General features: G+C 37.5%; 1 protein-coding gene across 1 annotated transcript in view; it reads left to right on the top strand.

The window, feature by feature from the left end:
- Positions 1-3,976: 3,976 nt before the first annotated feature.
- kcna10a (potassium voltage-gated channel, shaker-related subfamily, member 10a) overlaps positions 3,977-27,075 on the top strand; it is a 29,355-nt gene continuing 6,256 nt past the window's right edge. The window contains exon 1 of the mRNA XM_067370932.1: positions 3,977-3,999. The gene's annotated coding sequence lies outside the window, so the exon portion shown is untranslated. The remainder of the gene's footprint in view (positions 4,000-27,075) is intronic.

Genomic DNA, 27,075 nt, shown 5'->3' on the forward strand with positions numbered 1-27,075 from the left:
TATGTCATTTATGTTGTATTCTGAATAAAATATTGAAATTTGAAACTTACACATCTTTGCATTCTGTTTTTATTCACAATTTGTACAGTCAGAATCGGGTTTGTATATTTATATTATAAATATTGAAATAGCAATATATATATATATATATATATATATATATATATATATATATATATATATATATATATATATATATATATATATAGCCAGGTTTAAACCTCTTCCCTCCAGTCTAACTGACAATAAAATACAAATGGATTTTTGCGTCAGACTTATTGATCCTCTTGTGTAAAATGTGGTCCTAAACCAACATGTCATCTTCACATGAGCTCTTTCACTTTGAAAAATATGACGGTGTCATAGCATTAAGGATCATAAAAAATTATGCCCCTAGTCTTTATGTAGTAGTGCTGCTCAGACTGAATTTCTGTACATGTCAAAAACAGGATTTCATAATCAGACCTTTGATTAATGACAACAGTATTTTCAGCTGCAGCATCTCTCAGTGGCCGGCAGGGGGCGTGTGGTCCATGGATGAAGCAGAATTCATGTGCACTATAGACAGCAGAGGAAACGTGAGTCTGATGAAAATCAAAATACTGTTCAGATTTGTATACATTTTATGAATGAATTGAATGAATTAAGACTTTTTCCTGGGTAGGTTTATTATTATTATTATTATTTTAATAAGACAATTTCTGGAAATGTGTGTGAAGACACACAGGCTATTTCCAAAGTATTGTTACTGTAGATAGAATACAGTCAATTTAACACATTGACATTTTAGCATGGCACAGCAGTATTTATGAATAAGCTTTTCAGCAAGTATAAAACAATTATTTTTTTTAAATAATAAGAGAGCCTATCAGTGGACACGTTGTGTGCCCCAGCACATCTGTCAGTGTCTGATTTGTCCTGCCCCCATCACCCCTTAGTCCAGCTTACAGATCAAACTCTCTTCACACTAAAACACTGATGTTCTGCTGGAATCCAGGATGAAAGCAAACTTCACCAACAATGCTGGAAGTTCCGTTTACACACTTTATATTCTAATGTCTGTGCAAGACAGCTGCTATCGTTTACTTTGTGCTCATTTTACGACGACTTTGTCGATCCTGTTTTGGCGAATCTTTCATTGTTTACGCGCGTCTCGAGCTCTTCTGCGCGTCACAGCTGTGGCACAGGCGCGCGCTGGCAGCCACATATCACTGCACCTCACACAGGTAATGTCAGCATTTACACCTGAACAAAAACTTTCAGATTCAAGCCAGATTTCATCTAGCTTTAACAGTTTTAGAAGAACTGAATTTATATGAATACTGTATGAATTTGTCGAAGAATGTGTTAAGAACAGCACAGCTAACAGAACGTTCTCAGAGCTTTAGCTAACGTTCTTCCAGTGACGTTAATATAATGTTCTTTCAAAGTTATCTGGTCTTTAATGACGTTCTCAAGACGTTATTTATTCATCATTCATGCAGCGTTTTTATTAAATGTTTTAGTTGGACCATTCATTAATTTCAAACCAACTTAAAATATTAAATTATATGATATACATCATATATGATATTTATGATATATGATATAGATATATGGGTCAATGACGTGACAGGTAATTTTTTATTTATTTTTTAAAATAGAAGATATGACAACCAAAGTATAGATTTCTTTTATTGAATCCAAAAGGTTTCAATTATGTTTTGCAACATATAAAGGCATTTTAAAGATTTTGAAGTGTCAAAAGGTCATTTGGTTTAACCGTCCAAAGGCCAATACAGCCATTTCATTTTTAATTTTATTTAATGTTTTTATTTTATTCTGGCATGATTTTATAACATCATAAATCAACATAGTGCAAAATGGTATTAAAATTATGTGTAGAAGTCATTGCTTTATGAGAAACAATGTCCAGAAAAATGAATTTATTTAGGGAGCCAGGGTAAATTCTCTGTATTTTATTTGTTGTTTTCTTTGGTCAGGTAAGTTAGTATTTTCTAAACCCTTAGTTAGCTCTCCTTTTGTTTGTTGTTTTGGCCTGTAACCCCTTCCGATGAAACCCTGAAAATATTATCGTTTCATACAAAATAATCATAATAAAAAGATTTGAGAAATTTGTGGTTATTGTGAGCTGGGACAGGAGACCAGGAACCGTTGCCCGCTTGAGGCTTTTTAAGGGGTTTTTCTTTACTTTTGTCTCCGGTCCGACCGAGCCCTAGACGGCCGGATCGTGACATATTGATGTCATTTGGAGTAACCAATACAAAAGAGGAACTTTTGCGGTCAATATCATGTGACAGAATGTGACATCATTCAGACACCTGCAAAGGACCACATGGTCATGAAGCAAAGTAACTAACTCTCTTTTAACTATTTGAAAAAAATCATGTTTTCACTTGTTCATACATATGTCTCGAAATATCAGATAATTCGGTACAACCAACAAGGAAAATGTTGTAATATTTTAAAACATTTTGTCATTTGGTATAATCAAAAGTGTAATTCTGTAAAACTGAAATTTTGATTACACCGAATGACTTTTTTGGTGACCAAATCTTGTCCATCTTGTAAAAAAATGACAAAAGCAGTGTTAATTGATTATAAAAGCCACATAATCACATAGTTGACACTTAATAATAATAATAATAATATTTTTTTACACATTTAAAAACCTTATTCGTCAATGACCCATATACATCAAATTATATATAAATCATAATTTATATGATTGTAGGTATTGACTAGCATCTTCGCAGATTATTTGCGAAAACTTAAACTGAAAACTCTGTTACCATCTTCCCACCCCACTCCCTAGGCTATACTATTATAACTTTTATCCTGTAAAAAATATTTATCAAAAAGATTCTCTTTTCCATAAAATACATGATATGCTTTATATGCTTTCAAATTAAATTTTGCATATTAGGTCAGTTTGAACTTGGGTCCTCTTGCTCAGGCCACATCTTACACTTATATAAAGAACTACAGAGATGCAAGTGTTATGTTTTGATTAGTTTTTTCTTTCTTTTTCTTTGGTCATGTGTTGCCCAGGGCAACACATCAGCCAGGACCATAAATTGGTTCACCCTCAAAAAAAAAAAAAAAAAAAAAAAATCCCTGAATTAAAATATGTCTGTCTATGAACTTGAGACACATGTCAGGTAAAAATAAATTAAACAAGACTTTTGCAGTCTATTCAGCATGACCTTCCCTGACTTTGTTGTCTATGAAAGCCTGTAGACTGATTTTTATGTGAAAGACTCAGCACGTTTTTGCTGGGAAAATCAAAAGGATGTGATGTTTATACACACTCCCAAGCCTCTCTTCCATTCAATGACACATACAATGAATGCTTATGCCAAGTTCAAGATAATGCTGAAAGAGCCATGTTGTAATGTCAATGTGTCATGCAAAGAAATGGAATTAATTCAAACTGTAGTCTCACATAGCCAGATCTAATCTATAGCAGAGGTACCCAAATGAACTGCCTGTACCTGCAGAGTTCAGATCCAACCCTGATCCAACAGCTGTCCAACAGTTATCAAGTGCTCCTGAAGATCTTAATTAGCTGCTTCAGTTGTTCTTGATCAGAGTTGGAGCTGAACTTTGCAGGTAGGTACATCTCCGGGAACAGGATTGAGCACCCCTGATCTATAATCTCAAATATACTTTATAATCAAACTAATTTTAATTTTATGTAATGTAATTAATAATTTATGTAATATAATGTAACATGTAATTTAATGATCTCATCTGTTGACATGATGCAGATGAATTGCAGAGCTGGTGCAAACATATCCACATCACTATGATCAGATGCTTTCTAACTGCTGTTTTCTCACCACTGTCATTTTTTGTTGTTGTTGTTGTTGTTGTTGTGTTTATTTTGTTACTGAGAGGTAAGCATGCATGCAGCATATTTTTACATATTCATCTAAACATTGTTCTCAGCAGCTCGGATGCCATCAGGATGTTCGTTGAAAGTATATCACTGCAAAGGTATTTCCAACTTCTTTTTACTTCTAAGCGAAGAATGAAAATAGAACTTTGCCGTGAGTATATCGGGGCATTGAATCACGTTCAGTCTCTTGTACGTTACATGTGTACGAGTGTGAGCACAAGCTACAAGTTGCTGGCTGCAGTTCATTTAATGGCCACTGGAGTCACTAATAACAAGGGTTTATGAATTCTACATATAGCCTCTTTAAAGGGTTAGTTCACCCAAAAATGAAAATAATGTCATTTATTACTCACCCTCATGTCGTTCTACACCTGTAAGGCCTTCATTCATCTTCGGAACACAAATTAAGATATTTTTTATTAAATCCGAAGGCTGAGTGAGGCCTGCATAGACAACAATGGTACTTTCTCTCTCAAGATCCATAAAGATACTAAAAACATATTTAATACAGTTTGTGTGAGTACAGTGGGTCTACCTTAATATTATAAAGTGACGAGAATACTTTTTGTGTGCCAAAAAACAAAACAAAAAATTTCAAAACACTGCGTTATGAATCTTTTGAGTCGAATCAGTGATTCGGATTGCGTATCAAATGGCCAAACTGCTGAAATCACGTGACTTTGGTGCTCCGATCCACTGATTTGATTTGTAAAGCTCCGAAGCTTAAAGAAGCAATGTTATGAAATCGGCCATCACTAGATATTGTTAAAAAGTCGTTATTTATTTTTTTGTGAAAAAAAATAAATATTCTCATTGCTTTATAATATTAAGGTAGAACCACTGAACTCAAATGAACTGATTTAAATATGTGTTTAGAACCTTTATGGATCTTGAGAGAGGAAGTACCATTGTTGTCTATGCAGGCCTCGCTGAGCCATCGGATTTAATCAAAAATATCTTAATTTGTGTTCCGAAGATGAACGAAGGTCTTACGTGTAGAACGACATGAGGGTGAGTAATAAATTACATTATTTTCATATTTTATTTTTTAAGTGAACTATCCCTTTAACTTTCTGATGCTCTTCGCATGACAGTGAAAAAATGATTTTTTTTTTTTTTTTTTTTTTCAGTGAAATTAATGTACTATATTTTAGTTCAATAATGTTATTTTTTTATTTAATATTTGGTATTTTTAGGGGATTTTATGGTACTGAATTTTATTTATGCAGTAGTTCAGTCAGGACCACTTAAGTCAAAAATCACAAGAGACAAAATTTAGTCAATTTTTTTATTGGCATATTTGCTAAAGTTACAATTTGGCGGTATGGCTCTGTTCTAAATTCCATTCTGTTCTAAGCTCCATGAAAGCCAAGACCGGGAACAGCAGCAGCTTCTGGGGACAACCTCCCATTTTTTAACTGGGAGAGCAGCAAAAAATCCCCCTATTGAGAACAGAGCATGCAATCAATGACAACAGAATGACACTGATTAAGTTATACACAAGTTTAAGGAGGAGCTGGGGAGGAGGTGGGTTGCAAGCAGCGTGCAGTGGTAGCAGCCAAGCAGGCAGAGAGACGGAAGCTGCGTTTAAGTAATGCGCCTTATTTTAGAGTTGCCAATGGAGTCCATAGAAATTGGATCAGCTGAAATTTGAGAATCAGCTGATAGCGGAGCTTGACTACAAGGCCTGCCTGAATTAACGCTGATGCTTAATTTATAATCCATTTATTCACTTTTTGAGCATTGACTTGAAAATGAAATTTCCAACTTAAACTCTCATAAATCTTGAATGCTTTGGAGAACAGACTTAAGCTTGTTCTCTTCTTAAAGATGACACTTGGTAGATGATTGCTGAAGTGAAAAGTTAAAAAGGTGAAACTTACTAAAGTTATAGAAGTTTAAGTTTATTATTTTCATAATAATTTTTTAAAATAAAATATGTATTTTACAAAGTGTTTTAAAACCACAAGAAAATCAAAGGCATACATCTAAACATGTTGTGTTCCAAATTTGAGCTTGATATCTCAAAAAATTAGCTTTCAGTAAGATTTTGTTTGGGCGTAGTACCAAATGTTTCCACAAGATGAAATTCAAAGTTTCGTACAATTCTGATGAAGAAAACAAAAACAAAAAACAAACAAAACAAAACAAAAAACAACAACAACTGAAAACTGACTGATTTTTTTTTTTAAAATGCTTCTGCAGTAAGGCTATTGAACATTTATGATATAAAGATGCAGAAATAAATTTGAAGATGCTTCAAAATATAAAGCACAAAAGCTTTAATTAAATAAAATGTAAAATTTTAATGTTAAAAAAGAAGAAAAGCAAAAACTATTCTATGTCTATGAAATATATATATAATGCCATGTCATTTTTGGACAATAAATAATATCCAGCATGGAGTGCATGATGAAAGGTAGATGTTGGCACAGCTTGGGCAGAGAGTGTTGGTGAGAGGAGAGCTCATCCTTCTGCCCTCCTGCTCACAGTGAAGGACCTTCAGTCGTCAGTCGTAGGCGTTGACGGGCTGGCGTGAGCATCAGAGACTGTGTGTGGAGACACTTAATGCCCTTGTTAAGCAGTGCACAGATGGTTGCACAGCAGGGGCAGGGTATTTTTAGTTTACATTTTGGAAGGGTTTCCCTGCAAACGTCTTAGCTGATGATTTTGTGACCTTTGCAGGTCACTTTACAGATTCTTCCAACAGACATAGATGGAAAGACATTGCACTACTGTATATTATCCCAGCATAGTTTGCAATGGCACATGCATCTTTCATTGTTCTTACATTGATGTAATAACTGGTGTAATAACTCATGATGTTAATAACTGGCTCTGTGATTTGAATGTTCCTGGTTCCGTAGTTAAAGTGTGCAATTTCTTTATAGGTTTTAGTTGATGTTCGCATGCAAACATGTTTGTTTTATCAAGCTGTGCCAGTTGACAGTGCCAATCCTTTGCCATCCCTCTTATTTATTTCCTCTGTGCAGCCCTTCATCATGATGTACAAAACAAGAAAAAAGGAAAAAAAAAATCCCAATACTGTTATAATACAGTTAATCAGACACATTTACTCAGCTCTTGTAATTTCCTGACCTTGTACACGTGTTTATGAGCTTGAAGTGGTAGCGGAGAAGTAACATCTGTGTGGCCGGGCTCAGCTCTTATCTAATGGTTTGTTGGGGCTTGTTTGCAGATGTGATTCAGCAACTAAATCAGGCTAGAACAGCTGCCGCACAAGAGCTGATCATGATCCCACCAGCGCTCACAGTCCACACAGACACCAGACGCTCATAGAGCTCCAAGCTGTATAAGTCAATGGTGTATGAGAAACTGAAATTAGAGGGCAAAAAAGTCCCCTCTGGCTTTAATTTTTTAGCAGCTCAGAGAGAACACAATGAACTCAAGGGAGACAAGAAATATTGTATATACCTGTTTTATTCTGGTTAAATCTGGTGAGATTTACTCCACATAGAACCCACATCAAAGCTGTAAATATGCAGTGTCTACACAGGCCAGTTAGCACTATGCTAGTAGACATGCTAACTGAAGGCTTTCTGAAAACAAAGAAAAGAAAATGTTTAATTTGGCTATTTTTAGATTCTGTAACATCAACCTCATTTTTCAGCGCTGAAGTAAGCTATTTCCTGTGAATGTTCGAGACTTTAGTTGTTACTATAAGTGCAGTAAACTGAGGCTTTCAACCAGTGTGCTTATGATTACCACAATAGTTTAAACAGACTGTCTATTTACACCAAGTGTAATTAGCCCACCTTGTTGGCAGATGCTATTTACACTAACTCCACCCACCACTGTCTGATTGAACCTGACAAAATGACAAAAGAAATCCTGCTGATAACAGGAGCAGTAGCATGGAGAGTAAAGAGGGCAGCATTAGCTTTTGACGCAACTGACCCCTTTTCTTCTCACTTTTCCCATCGCTCAGAGAGGCATTTATTTTAAAGGTACACTGTTACTTTTTTTGTTCAAAATTAACAAAATTTGTCAATACATCATCAATCCTTCTTCCAAATCGTGTTTTTGTCTTACCCTGATTCACTATGGTCTTGTCATATCCATAATTAGAGAAAAAGTTGCTCCGGCTTCTTTGTCTGGTGTGAGAGTTGCAGAGGTTAGTTGTCACAACAAGCGAGAAAGGTTGACTTTGAGAAGCTAAATACCCAACCTCCAGGGAATCACCTGTTTTAAACAAACGCTGAACAGCCAGACTGCTGGCAAAAAGAGAACGCGACAGAGCTCGTAATAAAACAAGAATCAACATTGGCTTGCATTTGATTTGGTCGACCATGAGGTCCTGTTGAGACGGCTGGAGATATCTGTGGGCTTTCGTGGCGTAGTCTGACAGTGGGTCCATTCTTATCTGACCAACAGATGGTTGTAGTGTTTGTATTGGTCATCAATCCTCCTCTAGTATACAGGGTTCGTACGGTCATGAAAAACCTGGAAAAATCATGGAATTTTGAAACCGCGATTTCCAGGCCTGGAAAAGATTTGGAAAAATAAATGAACCAAAAAGTATTGGAAAAGTTATGGAAATTTGTTTGGAAATATTCATGTAATAGAATATATGTTTAAGTGATAATATTGGTTAAACAAACTTTGAACATACTTTTTTATTTTGTTTATTCGATCCAACCGCCTGCCACATATAACCAATCACAGGCGTTTCTGTCGAGCGTGAGGGCCAGTCAGAAGCGTTCAGATTAGTCATCGCTGAAATGAAGAGTTTGGTTCAGTGTGCGCGCTCTGTCTGAATTCTGACTGAAACTGGCCAATTTTCCCATAATAATCAACAAAATGCAGATTGGATGTAAGAGATTCATGTCGCAGTGTCATCAGCTTCAGTGATTTTAACTGTCAGTGTTTCAGTGTTTGTGAGAGCGCTTAAACTCATGCTTAGCTTCACAATCGGTCCCGTCTCTGCTCCCTCTGTATACAGTTTATGCCAGTTAATATAATTTATTCATCATGCTGGTAAGATCAAATGAAATCTTCATTTTCTAATGTATAAAAAGCATTTAAATAATTCATAAATGGTTCTAAGATTGTTTTATCTTTGTAGCCAGAATATGACGTTCAGTGTCCCCAAACACAAACATTTTATTTATCTATTATTCGACATTAATAATCATTATTATAATATAAAGAGCATTAATTGATAAACATGACTCTGTAAAGAGTTCCTGTTAATTTGATAATTTGAGTAACAGTCTGTAAATAAATATTTATGCTATTTCAGGTGCAGCTTCTGTTCCACCTTTGCAGTGTAAAGATGGCTTTTGTTAATGCTAAAATTTTATTGGTAACAGTCTATATAGTGTTCTGATTGATTTAAGTAACTGGTTGAAGTTAAGTATTTGACAAACAACAACACAGATTTAATTAAAAAAAATTGCACTTATAAATAAATAAAATGCCCCTGGAAATCAATTGCAAAGGGCTCCATATTGGATACGTTTATGTCTGACCCTGGCATGGGGTAATGTCTGGCAGTTGCAGTTTGTATAGGTGTAAATTGCAGAAATTAATAAATAAACTTGTCTGTTTTTGGGGAATTTTAAAAGGGATGTTATCTTGTTACACTGAGGTGCAAATAGTACCTTCCACTATTTGCACTAATTATGAATAACATCTATTTACACTTAAATAAAACAACTATTTACACTTAAATAAAATGAAATACTGCTATTTTCACTTAGTATAAAGTAAATAAATTTTTGTTGCTTTTTACACTTAGCGGAAATAGCCGCTGCCTAAATTAAAATAATATGATAACAAATACTAGTTTGCAATATCAAGCAGCATAACTGTCATGATCAACGTCTGTTCCTGTCACATCCCGGACTACATTTCCCATGATCCTCCATTGCTTATCACCTGCACTCACTTCACAATCACTCCACACTAATCACCACACCCAGCTGCACATCATTACCAGGACTATAAAGGACTCACACTCACACCACCAGTTTGCGAAGTCTTGATTACTCTGTGTGTCAATTCTAAGCGTTTCCCTGTGATTATCCTGTTTCCCTGTCTGTTCCTGTTCCTGCCTTTGACCCTTGCCTTGCCATCCTGTTCTGTGAATGATATCTGCCAGCCCTGATCTTCTGCCTGTATCTTGACCACGATTCTGCCTGTCCCTCGCTGTTCCTGTTTGCTCCTGATTGACCCTGCCTGTATGACTACGCTCACTTCTAATAAAACGCTGCAGTTGGATCTTACTCTGAGTCCTGCCTTCGTTACAGAAGACTTCGCCATACCCAGATCCAGCAGCTTCGGTGAGCATGTCCAGCCTCAGCATGGACCCAGCATGGTGTCTCGTCAGCCTGCGTCAAGGTAACAGTACTCTCGAGGCACATATCCAGAAATTTTTGGGGATTGCTAATTTATCTGATCTGCCGGACCACGCCCTCATTGACTTCTTTACCTATGGATTAAACGAACCATTAAAGAACTGCTTACTTACCAATGGTCCCCGAGGGTCGCTCATGGAATTTCTGGACTTTGCCCTGTTCACTGTCGGTTCACTTTTTACTGTGGGTATCGCAGAGGAATGCGACACCACAGTGAATCACGTCATGGCGGCCGCTAAAGAGAACACTCACAAAATGGCGGCCACCACAACAACATCACATCACGTCTCCGCTGATCGCCCAGAGCAACGTCACGTCTCCGCTGATCGCCCAGAGCAACGTCACGTCTCCGCTGATCGCCCAGAGCAACGTCACGTCTCCGCTGATCGCCCAGAGCAACGTCACGTCTCCGCTGATCGCCCAGAGCAACGTCACGTCTCCGCTGATCGCCCAGAGCAACGGCCACGTCTCCGCCGATCGCCCAGAGCAACGTCACGTCTCCGCTGATCGCCCAGAGCAACGTCACGTCTCCGCTGATCGCCCAGAGCAACGTCACGTCTCCGCTGATCGCCCAGAGCCCGTTCCAGCCAGTGTATCCGTTCCCGAGCCCGCTCCAGCCAGTGAGTCCACTCCAGTCCAGCATGCTTTCCCTGTCAGTCCTGTGATGGCCAAGAGGGCTGTCTTCACTTTTTATGTCTTGGCTGTCATGCGTGCATGGAGGATGTACTCGAGCTCTATGGACTTGGGAGCAGTCTGCCAGCCCGAGCCCGCTGTTGTCCCAGAGCAGCCCGCTGTTGTCCCAGAGCAGCCCGCTGTTGTCCCAGAGCAGCCCGCTGTTGTCCCAGAGCAGCCCGCTGTTGTCCCAGAGCAGCCCGCTGTTGTCCCAGAGCAGCCCGCTGTTGTCCCAGAGCAGCCCGCTGTTGTCCCAGAGCAACCCGCTGTTGTCTCAGAACGGCCTGCTGCCGTCTCAGAGCAGCCGTTTGCCCCGCTGGCCGCTTCGCTCTCAAGTTCGCCGTTTGCAACGCTCTCAAGTTCGCCGCTTGCAACGCACTCAAGTTCGCCGCTTGCAACGCACCTCAGCTCTCTGGATGCGATGGACAAGATGGCTGTTTCGCCAGTGCCTCCGGGCAAGATGGTCGCCCCTTTGGTGTCAAGGAACATAGGGGGTGTTCCAGCCATCGAGTCCACTCCAGAACCTGTGCTACTTGCCCTGCCAGCGCCCCACGAGCTCCTTGTCCACGAATCGACCATGGCCACCGTTGATTTCCCCAAGAACTTTTTGGGGGGGGGCCATATACCAGAGGGTGGGGAGCTTGTGGGTGGGGACCCTGCACGGCCGCAACCATCAGCGTGCTCCGAACTGCTAGGGCCGCCCATGGACTATAAACCCCTATGGCCATTAATGGACTGTAGGCCACTAAGGCCATGTATGGACTCCGACCTACCGTGGCTGCTCAAGCCGCCTGACCTGCCGTGGCTGCCTATGCCGCCTGACCTGCCGTGGTTGCCTGAACCACCCAATCTACCGTGGCCGCCCAGGCCACCTGACCTGCCGTGGCCGCCCGAGCCACCTGACCCACCGTGGCTGCCCGAGTTCCAGGGGCTGCATTGGAGATCCCGTTCCTGGCTGCTACTAGATCTCCAATGCACCCACCCCCTCCCTAGCTGTTCCTTCACGTCGCGAGGACGCGCCTTCCGGGAGGGGCGTTATGTCATGATCAACGTCTGTTCCTGTCACATCCCGGACTACATTTCCCATGATCCTCCATTGCTTATCACCTGCACTCACTTCACAATCACTCCACACTAATCACCACACCCAGCTGCACATCATTACCAGGACTATAAAGGACTCACACTCACACCACCAGTTTGCGAAGTCTTGATTACTCTGTGTGTCAATTCTAAGCGTTTCCCTGTGATTATCCTGTTTCCCTGTCTGTTCCTGTTCCTGCCTTTGACCCTTGCCTTGCCATCCTGTTCTGTGAATGATATCTGCCAGCCCTGATCTTCTGCCTGTATCTTGACCACGATTCTGCCTGTCCCTCGCTGTTCCTGTTTGCTCCTGATTGACCCTGCCTGTATGACTACGCTCACTTCTAATAAAACGCTGCAGTTGGATCTTACTCTGAGTCCTGCCTTCGTTACAATAACAGACTTTTTGTACAGCTAAAATAACTGGAACCAGAAGCCTTATACATTCAAGGGAAACTGACCACGACCACTCTTGGATAATGTGATATGTAATTTAAAACCATTAACATAATTTTCATGATTAAGAATAAATACACTTTAAGTGACTTTCAGTCATTTTCGAGCAGGCCCCAAATAGTGCGCCCATTAAAAAGATGCCTCAGCCAGTGAAATATCTGTGAGGTTGTGATGGGAGATATAAAGCTTTTTGAAACTTTGAATTAGTTGAACCAGTTGGCTTTTAAAATGATTCATTGTTTCGAAGCACTCAACACTCCACATGCAGGTGACGCCTGCTGGTCAAATAAGTGTAAATGTAACGAATACATGCATAAAAACACCTTTTACAAAACAATTGCAAATGTTTTATTGAAAGTGCATCTATTAAATGCAATTAACAAATCATCTAATACCATTAAATATGAAGTTTCTGTATGATATGAGTTACTAAATTGTAGGGTTTGTTTTGTGGAGAGCTTGGTTAAGATGGATAATGAAACCATTTTCTTTAAGAGCTGCTGTGCAGCCAAAATTATATACTAGTTATCACTGTAAAGCTGCTTTGACACAATCTGCATTGTTAAAAGCGCTATATATATAAAGGTGACTTGACTTGACTTAATAATCTCTTATTGGCTTGATTAAGTAAATTCAGTATTGATTCATTCCGTTGTAAGAATCAATATTAATTTAGTTAATTTATCTATATCAGCACTGGAGTAAACAGTGATGTCATCATTCAGCTCAGTCCAGTTCGCATACAATGGTGTCAATGCAGGCAGATCAAAACACTGTTGAATATCAAATGTCAAGTGTCCCCATCTAAGCAAGCCAAAGGGCGACAGCAGCAAGGAACCCAAACTCCATCAGGTGGCAAACAGGTGTTAAAATGGAGAAAAAAACCTTGGGAGAAACCAAGCTCAGTCGGGGGGCCAGTTCTCCTCTGGCCAACAGTGACAGTGCTTTATTATGATTCAGGCAGCTATCATAAATCCGATGGGATCGCAACAGTCAAAGTATTTATTCCATTTCCATCCAGTTAAGGATCGTATTTATCATGCCGGTATGGGCGATTTGTTGAGAAACTGTTCCACTGGCCGTCGGAACTGTGGCCTTTACAATGGATGATCTAGTTGACTCAATCTCTGCTGATACTTTAGGGTTGCGTTGTGGTTGTGTCAAGGTGCAGGTCCTCGGACTCACCTGGATACGGCCTCAGATACGGCCCTACTAAACCTCGGGATAAACAGAAAGACTAATATTAGCGTAGATGCCATTCTTCTTCTGATGTAACGAGTACATCTGGTGTTATAGGAAGTGTTCCCGGTTCCGGCTGACCTAATTTATGCAGCCTAACAATCCTTTAACGGATTTGAAAACATAAATTGATAATGTGTTATGTGTATGCCAGGTTAAAGAGATGCATTTTTAGTCTAGATTTAAACTGACGAGAGTGTGTCTGCTCCCCGAACAATGCTAGGATGTTTGTTCCAGAGTTTAGATGGCAAATAGGAGAAGGATCTACCACCTGCAGTTGATTTTGATATTCTAGGTATTATCAACTGGCCTGAATTCTGAGATCGCAATAGACGTGAAGGACTATAATGCATTAATAGCTCGCTCAGGTACTGGGGAGCTAAACCATTTAGTGCTTTGCAAGTAATTAGCAAGATTTTAAAATCTATACAGTGTTTAACAGGAAGCCAATGCAGTCTTGACAGAACTGGACTAATATGGTCATACTCCCTAGTTCTAGTAAGAACTCTAGCTGCTGCATTTTTGTACGAGCTGTAGTTTATTTATCAAGCGAGCAGGGCAACCACCCAGGAGAGCATTACAGTAATCTAGCCTTGAGGTCATGAACACATGAACTAACTGTTCTGCATTTGTCATTGAGAGCATATGTCTTAGTTTAGATATATTTTTAAGATGGAAGAATGCGGTTTTACAGATGCTAGAAACATGGCTTTCGAATGAAAGATCTGTATCAAAGAACAAGAAATATAGAGCTGAGTATCATCAGCGTAACAGTGAAAACTAATGCCATGCTTCCTAATGATATCTCCCAAGGGTAGCATGTACAGAGTGAAAAGCAACGGTCCTAGTACTGAGCCTTGCGGTAATACATATTGAACTTGATCGATATGACATCTCTTCGTTTACTACTACAAACTGATAACGGTCAGATAAGTATGATTTGAACCATGACAATGCAATTCCACTAATGCCAACATAATTTTCGAGTCTATTTAAAAGAATGTTGTGATCGATAGTGTCAAATGCAGCACTAAGATCCAGTAACACTAATAGAGAGATACAACCATGATCTGATGATAAGAGCAAATCATTAGTAACTCTAATGAGAGCAGTTTCAGTACTGTGGTACGGTCTAAATTCTGACTGGAAATCCTCACAGATACTGCCGTTTCTAGTATTTTTGACAGAAAAGGAAGATTTGAGATTGGCCTGTAATTGACTAATTCTGATGCGATACTGTAGTAGACGGTTGCATGGTTATAATTTTCTCTATAATATTGTCAATCTTGAAAGTAAAAAAGTTCATAAAGTCATTACTGCTGTGCTGTTTGGAAACATCAGAAGTTGAAGCTTTATTCCTTGTTAATTTAGCCACTGTATTAAATAAATACCTAGGGTTGTGTTTATTTTCTTCTAAGAGATTTGAAAAATAAGCAGATCTAGCAGTTTTTAAGGCCTTTCTGTACTCAATCATTCTCTCTCTCCACAAAATGTTTGTTTGTTTTGTTTTGTTTTCTTCCAGCTGCGCTCCATTTTTCTGGCAGCTCTCTTAAGGCCCCGAGTGTGCTCATTGTACCACGCCGTTGGACTAATTTCCTTCATATTTTTTAAGCGTAAAGGAGCGACTGAGTCTAATGTGCTGGAAAAGACAATAGTCAATAGTTTCTGTTGCAACATCAAGGTCTTCTAAGCTGTCTGGTATGCCAAGGCAATAAAACTGATCAGGAAGGAGGCAGTTTAGCATCCTTGACTAAATGTAGTATACACGAGACTAGATAATGATCTGAGATGTCATCACTCTGCTGCAGAATTTCAATCGATAATCATCAATATCGATTCCATGTGACAATATTAGATCTAAAGTATGATTACAACAATTAATGGGTCCTGACACATGTTGTTTGAGTTTAGAATGTCTGTAAATGCCAAAATGCATTTTTTTTATTATCTACATGGATATTAAAATCACTGAAAACAAGGACTTTTGACAACTTTATCCACAGCTAGTGCTAACTCCGATAGAAAATCAGCAAATTCTTTGAAGTCTGTATGGTGTCCTGGTGGCCTATATACAGTAGCCAGCACAAATGTCTTACATAACTTACATAAAGCACCATCACTTTGAAAAAATTATAATTGAAAGACTTTTGAGTAATGCTGTAAATATTACTATAAATTACACCAACACCTCCCCCTTTGCCTCTCTGACGAGGATTGTGTCGATAATCGTAACCTTGAGGGCTAATGTAATCGTCTGGTTTTAACCAGGTTTCTGTCAAACACAGCTTATCTAGATTATTGTCTGTGATAATATCATTTACAATAAGTGCTTTTGAAGAATTTATCTAATATTCAGCACCCCAAGCTTTATCATTTGTTTATCAGTATTATCTCTGTTTTTTATTTGTTGAACATCAGTTAAATTTAAATTTTTTTGAACATCAGTTAAATTTTTATCAATCATTTTATATAATGAACAGATTGAATTTAGGCTTTTTTAACATATAAACATTCAACTCACACATCAGTTGTGGTAAACAGAAGCTCAAGCACGTTTGCTTGACGTGTGCGAAACAATGAGGTTCATTCTCATGTTACTCAACACATTTGAGCTTCCACAAGAACCAATGAGGTTCATTTTCGTGTTACGCAGCACGTTTGAGCTTCTGCAAGAACCAATGAGGTTCATTCTTGTGTTATGCAGCATGTTTGAGCTGCCTCAAGAACCAATGAGGTATATTCTCCTGTTACGCAGCATGTTTGAGCTTCCACAAGAACCAGTAAAGTTCATTCTTGTGTGTTACGCAGCATGTTTGAGCTTCCTCAAGGACCAATAAGGTTCATTCTTGTGTTAAGCACCACATTTGAGCTTCAGCAAGAACCAATGAGCTTCATTCTTGTGTTACGCAGCATGTTTAAGCTTCCTCATGGACCAATGAGGTTCATTCTCATGTTAAGCAGCACGTTTGAGCTTCCTCAAGGACCAATGAGGTTCATTCTCATGTTAAGCAGCACGTTTGAGCTTCCTCAAGGACCAATGAGGTTCATTCTTGTGTTAAGCAGCACGTTTGAGCTTCCTCAAGGACCAATGAGGTTCATTCTTGTGTTACGCACCACATTTGAGCTTCAGCAAGAACCAATGAGCTTCATTCTCGTGTTACACGGCATGTTTAAGCTTCCTCATGGACCAATGAAGTTTATTCTCATGTTACACAGCACGTTTGAGCTTCTGTAAGGACCAGTGAGGTTCATTCTTGTTTTAGCCAACACATTTGAGCTTCCACGAGAACCAGTTAGGTTAATTATCGTGTTATGCAGCACGTTTGAGTTCCAGCAAGTCACTTAGTTGTCTATGTAGGGACAGAAAGCTCTCAGATTTCATCAAAAAGATCTTTATTTGTGTTCCGAAGAGGAACGAAAGTCTTGGAACAACATGAGGGTAACCCTGTAATTTTTCACAATAATGAAAAAGCTGTGAGGGCTATGTGGGTTCAGTGGATTGTACTGTAGTCTCTGCAGACTAATTGGCCTATTATCGATCAACTGCTTCTGCATTGTAGAGTTGTCTGTGTTTTTTGTAGAATTGCAGTTGCTCATTGTGTTTTGTAAGGTTTTATGTAACTACAAATGATAGGAGAAACTAAGCTTTTTGAAGCTGCAAATCATTCTCGAAAAACACCACAGGCTGGCGACACCTGCTGGTCATAATTGTGTAAATGCAATGAAAACTCAGCACAAACTCACATTTTGCAAACCAATTACAAATGTTTTCATTAAAGTGTGACCTATTGAATGCAATCCACAAATAATTAAACAATATTAAATATGAAGGTTTGGTAAAATTAGTTTTTTTTTTATTTTTTATTTTATTAATGTGTAGTGCTTCTTGTGTGTTGGCACAGTAGGTCAATTAGAAGCAATTAAATATCATTCTCCTTTTTGTAATATACATACACAAGTAATAAAAAGTCAAGATTTGTCAAGAAAAGTACAAGATTTGTAAATGTTTCGAAGTTTCATGAAGCAATATTTTGAAAGTGCCCATCACTACTAACTAATCTTTTTAGTTTGGTTGTCGGTCTCTGTCATATGGGACCTGTTCTCTGCAGTATTTGAGTCTTTTAGGATTTTTTTTTTACATGTTTATAAACCCACATGGCTGCTGATGGCCAGTGGATTTATTTCTGAGTGGTGACCCAAAGGGACAGGCTGTTAATTTAAACTCTGTAATATGTCTGAGGGCTTCCTCGTCTCTGCAAATCTCAGAAGCTGTGCCAAGGAGAATCCCCAAGCACCACAGGCCAAAATGCACATTTTGCACAGTATGCCACAGCATCCTTTCCTGTCATATCCATACATGCAAAGTCACTGAGTTTAAAGACTGCATCTGAGTAAAAAATAATGAGTTTTACAATAAAATAGAATAGCAAACTGTGTACAAAAAAAAAACAAAAAAAAAACAAAACCTTTATCAGTCTCTGAGGAACAGCTTTGATTTTATTTGCATTCTTTAGAAAGTAAAAATAGAATCCAAATGTTCTGTTTCCTTTCAGCAGCACAGTAGCTAAAATTTGTTCCCATGCTTGAACACGGGAAACTTGGAAAGAGAGAAAGAAAATACATTCAATAAATAAATATGAATATGAATAAATATGCTTGCCTAGTTATAATCAAATACTGTAATATTTTTGGGTTGTATTCATACTGACATACAAGTCAGACTATGACGTAGAGGATGGTGAAAACATGAATCTCTCTCAGGGCGTAACTAAAAACAACACAAGCACTGGATACTTTGAGGAGCTCCTGGGAAACTACCAGTGCAGTGAGAACCAAAGGGTGAGAATTTAAGCAAGAGAATTTAAATCAATCTATCTATCTATCTATCTATCTATCTATCTATCTATCTATCTATCTATCTATCTATCTATCTATCTATCTATCTATCTATCTATCTATCTATCTGTCTGTCTGTATGTCCGTCTGTCTATCCATATATCCATCCATCCATATATCCATCATCTATCTATCTATCTATCTATCTATCTATCTATCTATCTATCTATCTATCTATCTATCTATCTATCTATCTATCTATCTATCTATCTATCTATCTATCTATCTATCTATCTATCTATCTATCTATCTATCTGTCTGTATGTCCGTCTGTCTATCCATATATCCATCCATCCATATATCCATCCATCTATCTATCTATCTATCTATCTATCTATCTATCTATCTATCTATCTATCTATCTATCTATCTATCTATCTATCTATCTATCCCATCCATCCATCCATCCATCCTATCTATCTATCTATCTATCTATCTATCTATCTATCTATCTATGACTGGTTGTGTCAACTCAACATTTGTCATAATGTCTTGATGAACTTTTCCTTTTCTAGTTTTAATTAATTTTAATCAATATACCTGTATAAAGCAGGTCAGATTTTAAATTACTCAAGGACGATTGAACCTTCCTCTCAATTTAAGTATTAGCAACTTTATTTGGTTGCTATTCTGATGTATTTCCAGTTACCGGACTTTAAATAGTGCTTTTAGGATTATTTTTTTTTATCAGCACATACATATAATGTCCCAATGTGGGCTTGTCCCTCAGTAAATTCCTTTTAAGTCATAGTGGACACTTTGAAAATCCTCCTCCATAGCACTACAGATGTGTTACTATGGCTCTTTTTCGTTAGGCAGTTATGGACTAGTCATCTATTGTTAGGAAGCTTCTGGATTTTGATGATGCATTGATGTTTTGGAGTCATGCCCACTATAATTGAGCCTGCAGCCATGCGGCACTAATGTTCAGTTGAGCGAGGTGATCTTCAGCTTATATCACTGATCTGCCTCTGCCACATTAATCCTCTTAATAGAACCATCCTGATTCCCAACCAAGCCCAAAATCACCTGCTGTGGATTGGGGGTAGCCCAAAGCAACCACCATGCACATTTAGTTTGCCCCACTTAATTTTAAATAGTGGCTCAGTATAGACAGAAAGACATTTAGAAAATGTAGTAATGTATTTAATGCTATATGGGATTTTTTCCCCCCTCTTTTTTCAAGGGAGGTAATCTCTCTCTCAAAAAAAAAAAAAAAAAAAACGACGAGAAAATAGTTGATATTACAAAAATAAAACAACAAATATTAAAAAATGTCTTTAGTCACTTGTTTTTATAAAGTAACACTGTCTGGCAGTGACACCCACTGGTAAAATTACAGCCGCAGGCTTGCCTCCCCTGAGCCCATTAACTTTAAGCAGACCCCCTAAATCATGCACTGGGTTTGGTGGAGGGTAATTGAGAATGAATGGGGGAAAGTCACATAAGAAGAGGCAATGCCTCCATTGTGCTATGATTGGATGCGATTGGTTATGTTTGGTTTGTGTAATAAATCCCGCCTCTTGATTTCATGTGCATTCTCAAATCAGCCTAAATGAAGAAGATGACATTAATGGGAAGTCTAATTTAAAAAGTAAACTCAGCCACTTAGATATCACCACTTTATGTCACATCAAAATCAAACTTGAAACGGCCTGAAAACATGATGACTGTGGGGGGTTTTCTCGGTATCTAATTTATAAGTAACTAAGGAGAAAACAAGTGGCATGAAACTGATGAAACCAAAACTAAGTATAACTGTAATACTATGCAGTTAAATACTATGCTTTTGCCTCATGGTTATAATCACAATGAGAATTTACAACTTAAGTCTTCGAAATATATTAAAAACAAATATTAATAACACAGCCGAAATTGTTCAAAGGACAAATGACATTCTTTAGGATTTTCATTACATTGTTTACCCTTTAAAATGACTTTTGACTTTCATATTAATTTCCTTTTGAGTGACAGAGATTAAGAAATTCTATGGAAACATTCTGCTTTTGATGTGCAGTTTAAATGTTAAAGGATTAGTCCACTTTTAAATAAACGTTTCCTGATAATTTACTCACCCCCATGTCATCCAAGATGTCCATGTCTTTTTTTCTTCAGTCGAAAAGAAATTATTTGAATTCCAACAGTGTAGACACTGCTAAGCGTATTACTGCCCTCCGCAGGTCAAAGCTTTGAACTAATTTTTATATGCAATATGCTAGTTAAATAGTATATAACAATTAGTTCAAACTTTGACCTGTGGAGGGCAGTAATACGCTTAGCAGTGTCTACACTGCTGGAATTCTAATAGAGAAGAAGAAGAAGAAGAGAGCTAGTTCAAGATGAGCATTTATGGTTAAAACTTATATAATATTCAAAAAAAAAATAAAATTCAGAAAATGAGTGATGGTTTCTCTAGATAAGACCCTTATTTCTCATCTGGGATCGTGTATAACAATTTGAAGCTGCAATGAAACTAATTTTGACCTTCAACTGTTTGTTGCCCATTGAAGTCTACTATATGGAAAAAAATCCTGGAATGTTTTCTTCAAAAACTTTAATTTCTTTTTTTTGACTGAAGAAAGAAAGACATATTGGATGACATGGGGGTGAGTAAATCATCAGGAAAAGTTTATTTAAAAGTGGACTAATACTTTAAGCTTTGTGGTTTCAAATTTATTGGACAGAAATGAGCACCTCTTTAGCAACCTGTTACAAGGAGATGAGCCGTCTTTGACGCTGCATTTTAAAGGACCTGGTTTAAAAGTGTAATAGAAGTCACTGTTTGCTTTAATAGCCAGACAGAGAGAAATTGATGAGAGCATGCGGTGTTTGGACTGCAGCCCACAAGTCATTAATCATGTCACATCACAGCGGCGCTGGTCAGTTTATAATTAATCTCTCTTAACAAGAACAGACCAGACATGGATAGTTACAGCAGGGTGCTTTTATCTGAGAATCTATTATGGATTCTCATTTTCACTATGTATTCACTTACGAAAGTAAATGTGTATTAAATATAGTCATGAATATGTCTGAAGTTAAAAGTGGTTACTAGGGTGTTGCCATAGACAGTAAAGGTGCTAAGCAGTTGATAAAGTGTTCTGAGGGGTTGCTAGGTGGATGCTTGGACATTCTGAATGGTTGCGAGGGTGTTGCTATATAGTTGTTAATGTATTCTGCATAGTTCTAAGGGAGTTGCAAGGTGGTTGATACGTTTTTCTGGTTGGCTGCAACGCAATTGCTAGGTAAATGCTAGCAAAATTCTTGGTGGTTGCTAAGTGGTTATTAAAGTGTTATAAGTTGGTCCTGATGCATTGCTGGGATGTTCTAGGCTATAAATAGACAGACAGACAGATGGACGGACGGACAGATGGATATTCCTGAAAGTTTCCCCTCCAAGGAAGGCAATGTCTCCTCAAAAAAAAAAAAAAAATGGACGAGAAAATAATCGATATTACAAAGATAAAACAACACAAATATTTAAAAAATGTGACATTAAAAAGTGTAAGAATCACTTGTTTTTATAAAGTAACACTGTCCAACAGTGACAACCACTGGTAAAGTTACAGCTGGAGGCTTGCCTCCCCTGAGCCCGGTAACTTTAAACAGACCCCCTAAAGTCGGCACTGAGTTTGGTGGAGGGTAATTGAGAATTAATGGGGGAAAGTAACATAAGAAGAGGCAATGCCTCCATTGCGCTATGATTTGATGTGATTGGATATGATTGGTTTGTGTAATAAATCCCGCCTCTTGATTTCAAATTAATTTCTAAATTAAGACGATGGCGTTAATGGGAAGACTCAGCAACTTAGATATCACTGCTTTTTATCACATCAAAATCAAACTTGAAATGGCCTGAAAACATGATAACTGTGGGGGTTTTTAGTGTGCAATCTGCTTTCATGTCATATTTTCATGTCTGTGTCTGTGACCAGTGACCAAGCTTGATGACTGCTGAAAATAAGCTGACTATTAAAAAGAAAAGCTGAACATTAATCCACAAATAAAATATATTGTTTAAATTGTTACTGCCCTTAGTGATTATTTTGGAATAAATGTAAAAATGCATTAACCTGATGAAATGTATACTTGGTTTTAATAAATAGAACATTACATAGTTTGTGTAAAAATACAAAATAAAATTGCTTTTGGTCTCTCTTTTTATGTAATGTTTATTTAACCAGGAAAATTAAGTGTAATAGGGACATAAATTTACATTTAATATATATATAAAAAATGTGAAGACTTTGCCTCCTCATTTTAAAACAACACCACACACCACTGATACATAGATAGATAGATAGATAGATAGATAGATAGATAGATAGATAGATAGATAGATAGACAGACAGACAGATAGATAGATAGATAGATAGATAGATAGATAGATAGATAGATAGATAGATAGATAGATAGATAGATAGATAGATAGATAGATAGATAGATAGATAGATAGATAGATAGATAGCAGTTTTCACAACAGAACAAAATCTTTGACATCTGATGCAAGCCACAAACCAATTCCTCAAATCTTCAGATAAACTGATAGTACTCCTCTATCATTTCAGTGACCCCCACCTGTCTGATGATGATGAGTTGATCTGTAAGTGTGCAAGGTGAATCGGTGAGCCATTGAGGTAGTGATCTTTAAATAAGCAGGCTCTGGATTGATGTGATATGTAACCTATCGGTCTGGCGGTTATTGATGCTGGATGATGTAAGGCTCTAGTCAGGTATATTCAGCTTTGGTTGATCTACACTCATCAAATGTGTCTGGGCTGCCACCGGATAGGCGTGTCCAACGTGTCGTGATGAATATAAAATCTATCGTATGACAGGTAACAGCTGTTTTACAAGGGCAATCAGACGTCTCTCGCTGTTAAAGGTGAGAAGGTGAGCTGCTGAGGAGAGATTGGTTACAGCAGTGGCTATATGGACCTCCATTAAAGTTTGATCATTAAAAATCTGACTTCATTTTATTGTTGTGTGATAGCCAATTCTTTTTTTTTTTTCTTTTTTTTTTTTGGTCATTCTGGGTGTTTCTGGGTGTATATCCAAACAAATGTGTGTGTGAGTGTGTGTGAGTGCTTGCGTGTGTGTGTGCGTAGTTGTTTGCGTAGTGTCAGCTCTAGTTTCTCGCCAGCATAAGGTTACCCAATGCTGACTTTAATAGATTAAGCCACTCTGAACCCAAATGTAGAACAAGCAACAAGCAGAAACAACAGCCGGACAGGAGACCCCTCTCTCACGAGAGGTAGGCCTGTGTCTGTGTGAGTGAGTGAGAGAGTGAGTGAGTGAGTGAGTTAGTGAGTGAGTGAGTGTGTGTGTGTGTGCATGTTCAGTTAAAAAAATTAGTATTATGCAACATCTGTTCAAACACCTGTTGAGGAAGTGTTCATTAGGGTATTTTTTTTTTCTGAATCATCTTTAATTTCAGTGTTTTGTAAATGTAAATGTTGATTTTAATATGTTCTATATGCTCTGCTTTGAAGTGTGAAAAATTAATTTCTCAGATTACTGTTTAGAACTAAAATAGGCTTTCAAAATATTTTAAATATTTTTTTTAATTTTTTTTTTATTAATATCGGGTAAAATGTGACCTTGATATATAGATATGTTGTGTGATATTCACTTGCATGATATTATATTCAATTTGATAATTATTTATTGTAAGGGTTTGTGATAGTGTTCAAAATTTTCAACTAGAACCAAAAGCGGTTTAACAGCCTAAAGGCTTAAAAGAGGTGTTTAAATTTCTCAAAGAGGTTTTATTCTCTGGTGCTTTAAAGATGATTATGATCTCAAGAACTATAATGAAAAGTTTTTCAATTTTAAAAGATCCATATATTCAATATAATGAACCGTATACAGTGATAAATGTTCTTGATATGAAGAGGATTCTTTGATGAACTTCAGATGTTGCAAAAATTTGATTTTTTAGAGGGTAGAGATAAATTAAAATATAGAATTTAATAGAAAAGAACAGAATAGGGTCTTGTATTAATTTGAATATACTTCCATGACTTTCACTTCATGTAAAACATCCAAAAAAGAAAGATTTAATCATAAAATGAAATTTTCTAACTAGAATAGATGGTTGGCTAAGATGTTATTAGATTTTTGTCGGTTAGATTTTATCTGCCCGCAGTGGTGGTGTTGAGTGACCCTAAATAGATTCCTGTAAAAGTCCTTATCCAGCTGAACAGCACTGATCAGCATCAGTCACTTGTCTTAACAACATTTTCTTTTCTCTTCTTCTTTATTCATTGTGTGCTTGTATTTTTTCCAAATAAAATATGTCCTGCAGTGTTTCTTCACCCAGTGTTGGAATTTATTTCCCTCGTATAATGATTGCCTCTCTCTCTCTCTCTCTCTCTCTCATTCTCTCTCCGTGACGCACATGTTCTCTGTTTTCTGGTCAGTGGCAGCTGAGCAGGATGACTCATTTTTGGCATCTTTAATTAAACATCTGTCCGTGCCTCTCAAACCACACTTCTGTTTTCTGTTATCAGATTTAGCCTGATAATGCAGCACATGTAGAAATCTCTATACATGCATGAAATCAAATCCGGTTACACTTTATGTCGATGGTCCATGTTAGACATTCTACCAACTAAAAGTAACTTTGTCTTCTTAATATCTGCTAACTCTTTATTTTGATGCTCCTCCAACAGACATTCTACTGACTATGAGTAACTTTGCAACTACATGTCAACTTATTCTACGAACGGTTGCACTTTATTTTACACTATTTGCACTTTCAATGTACTTACCAAAAAAAAAAAAAAAGTACTGAATAATATAAGGTAACTACAGTTGTTGTACTTACTACAATAAGTATGTAGTATGAACATGCGAAACAAGACTGTAACCTAACAGTCTATTAAGGGTTAGTTCACCCAAAAATGAAAATTCTGTCATTTATTACTCACCCTTGTGTTGTTTCATATCTGTAAATTCATCTTTGTTCAAGCGGCATGAGTGCATTGTTTGTGGGAAAAAAAACTTAATTTACCACTTTATTTACAAAATAATATTATTCAAAGCGTGTTCACGCAACAGTGCTCTCGCGTTGATGTTTTCGTGAACACTCGCGTTGAGTTGACGCGCAAGTCTGAACACAACACACATGCCTCGTGATGCTCTCATGAGCATCATTGCAGATCAATATTTTTGTAAGTAAAATGATATCTTTTTTTTTTTTTTGCGAAAATTAAGCACTCACGTCGCTTTAAAAAATTGAGGTTAAACCACTGAGTCACTTGGATTACTTTAATGATGTCATTCCTACCTTTCTGGACCTTGAAAGTGGTAGTTGTGTTGGATCTCTATCGAGGGACAGAAAGCTCTCAGATTTCATCAAAAAGATCTTAATTTGTGTTCCGAAGATGAATGAAGGTCTTACGGGTGTGGAACGACACAAGGGTGTGTAATAAATTACAGGATATCCATTTTTGGGTGATATAACCCTTTAATACTCTATTGAGAGTTAGTTCACATGTAGTTGCAAAGATACTTTTAGATGGTAGAATGTCTAAAGTGGTTACACTTTATTTTAAGATGTCATGTTTCAATGTAACAATACATTGTAGTACAAGTACTGAGTAATATAAATTAACTATGTGTACTTACTATAGGTATATGGTTTGATTAAGTTTGGTTTAGCATTAGTTGCATGTAATTATGTATAATTCATAGTAGCCAAAAATGAACTTTCTTTAATCTATTATTATTATTATTATTAGCACATGGCTCTTTAGTAGCAAATGTGTTTGAAGTGGTTGCGCTTAATGATTTCTAGGATATTCAGGAAGTTTTTAGTGTGTTTCATAGAGTCTGGTTTCAATAGAAAAACGTACCTGTGGGAATGTTTTCGCGAGTCGCAAAATATGTACCACTGCAGTTTCAATGTTAAATCTCCACTGAGTGGCGCTAAAAGCGTGTTCTTTTTTTTTTTTTTTTCGGAACAGATAAACGTGAATATGGTACATTTTTATAACATTTGATTTATACAAATCACCGCAGCTCTGATTTGAAATCTGTCCGGTGGGTGGCGCTAAAATGCTCCATTACATTTTAAAATAACGTACCACCAACACTAAACCTAAAACTACCCGATAGTGTTATCAAAAGCAAATGTGACATAAAAAGCATCCGTAATTATGCCGTTTTAGCTTGTTTGGATCTCTCATCTTTGAGCTCTTTTACCGTGATTCGTTTTTTCCCCGGATTCGTACCCAAGGTATCCTTGTCCTAAGTACAACTCCGTATCAGCTGAGCTACCGAGCAAACTTGTTATGTCAGAAAAGCAAAACATATGGAGCTGGTTAAGAGATGCAGTGTCCAAAATATATTCGTTTACAAATCATGCACTTTGGTAAATAGCATTTTAAAGTCATAACATAAAATTGCGCAAGGAGATGTGAAAACAAGTCTTTATCAATCCAT

This window comes from Chanodichthys erythropterus, chromosome 20 (assembly GCF_024489055.1).
Source record: "Chanodichthys erythropterus isolate Z2021 chromosome 20, ASM2448905v1, whole genome shotgun sequence".
Lineage (NCBI taxonomy): Eukaryota > Metazoa > Chordata > Actinopteri > Cypriniformes > Xenocyprididae > Chanodichthys > Chanodichthys erythropterus.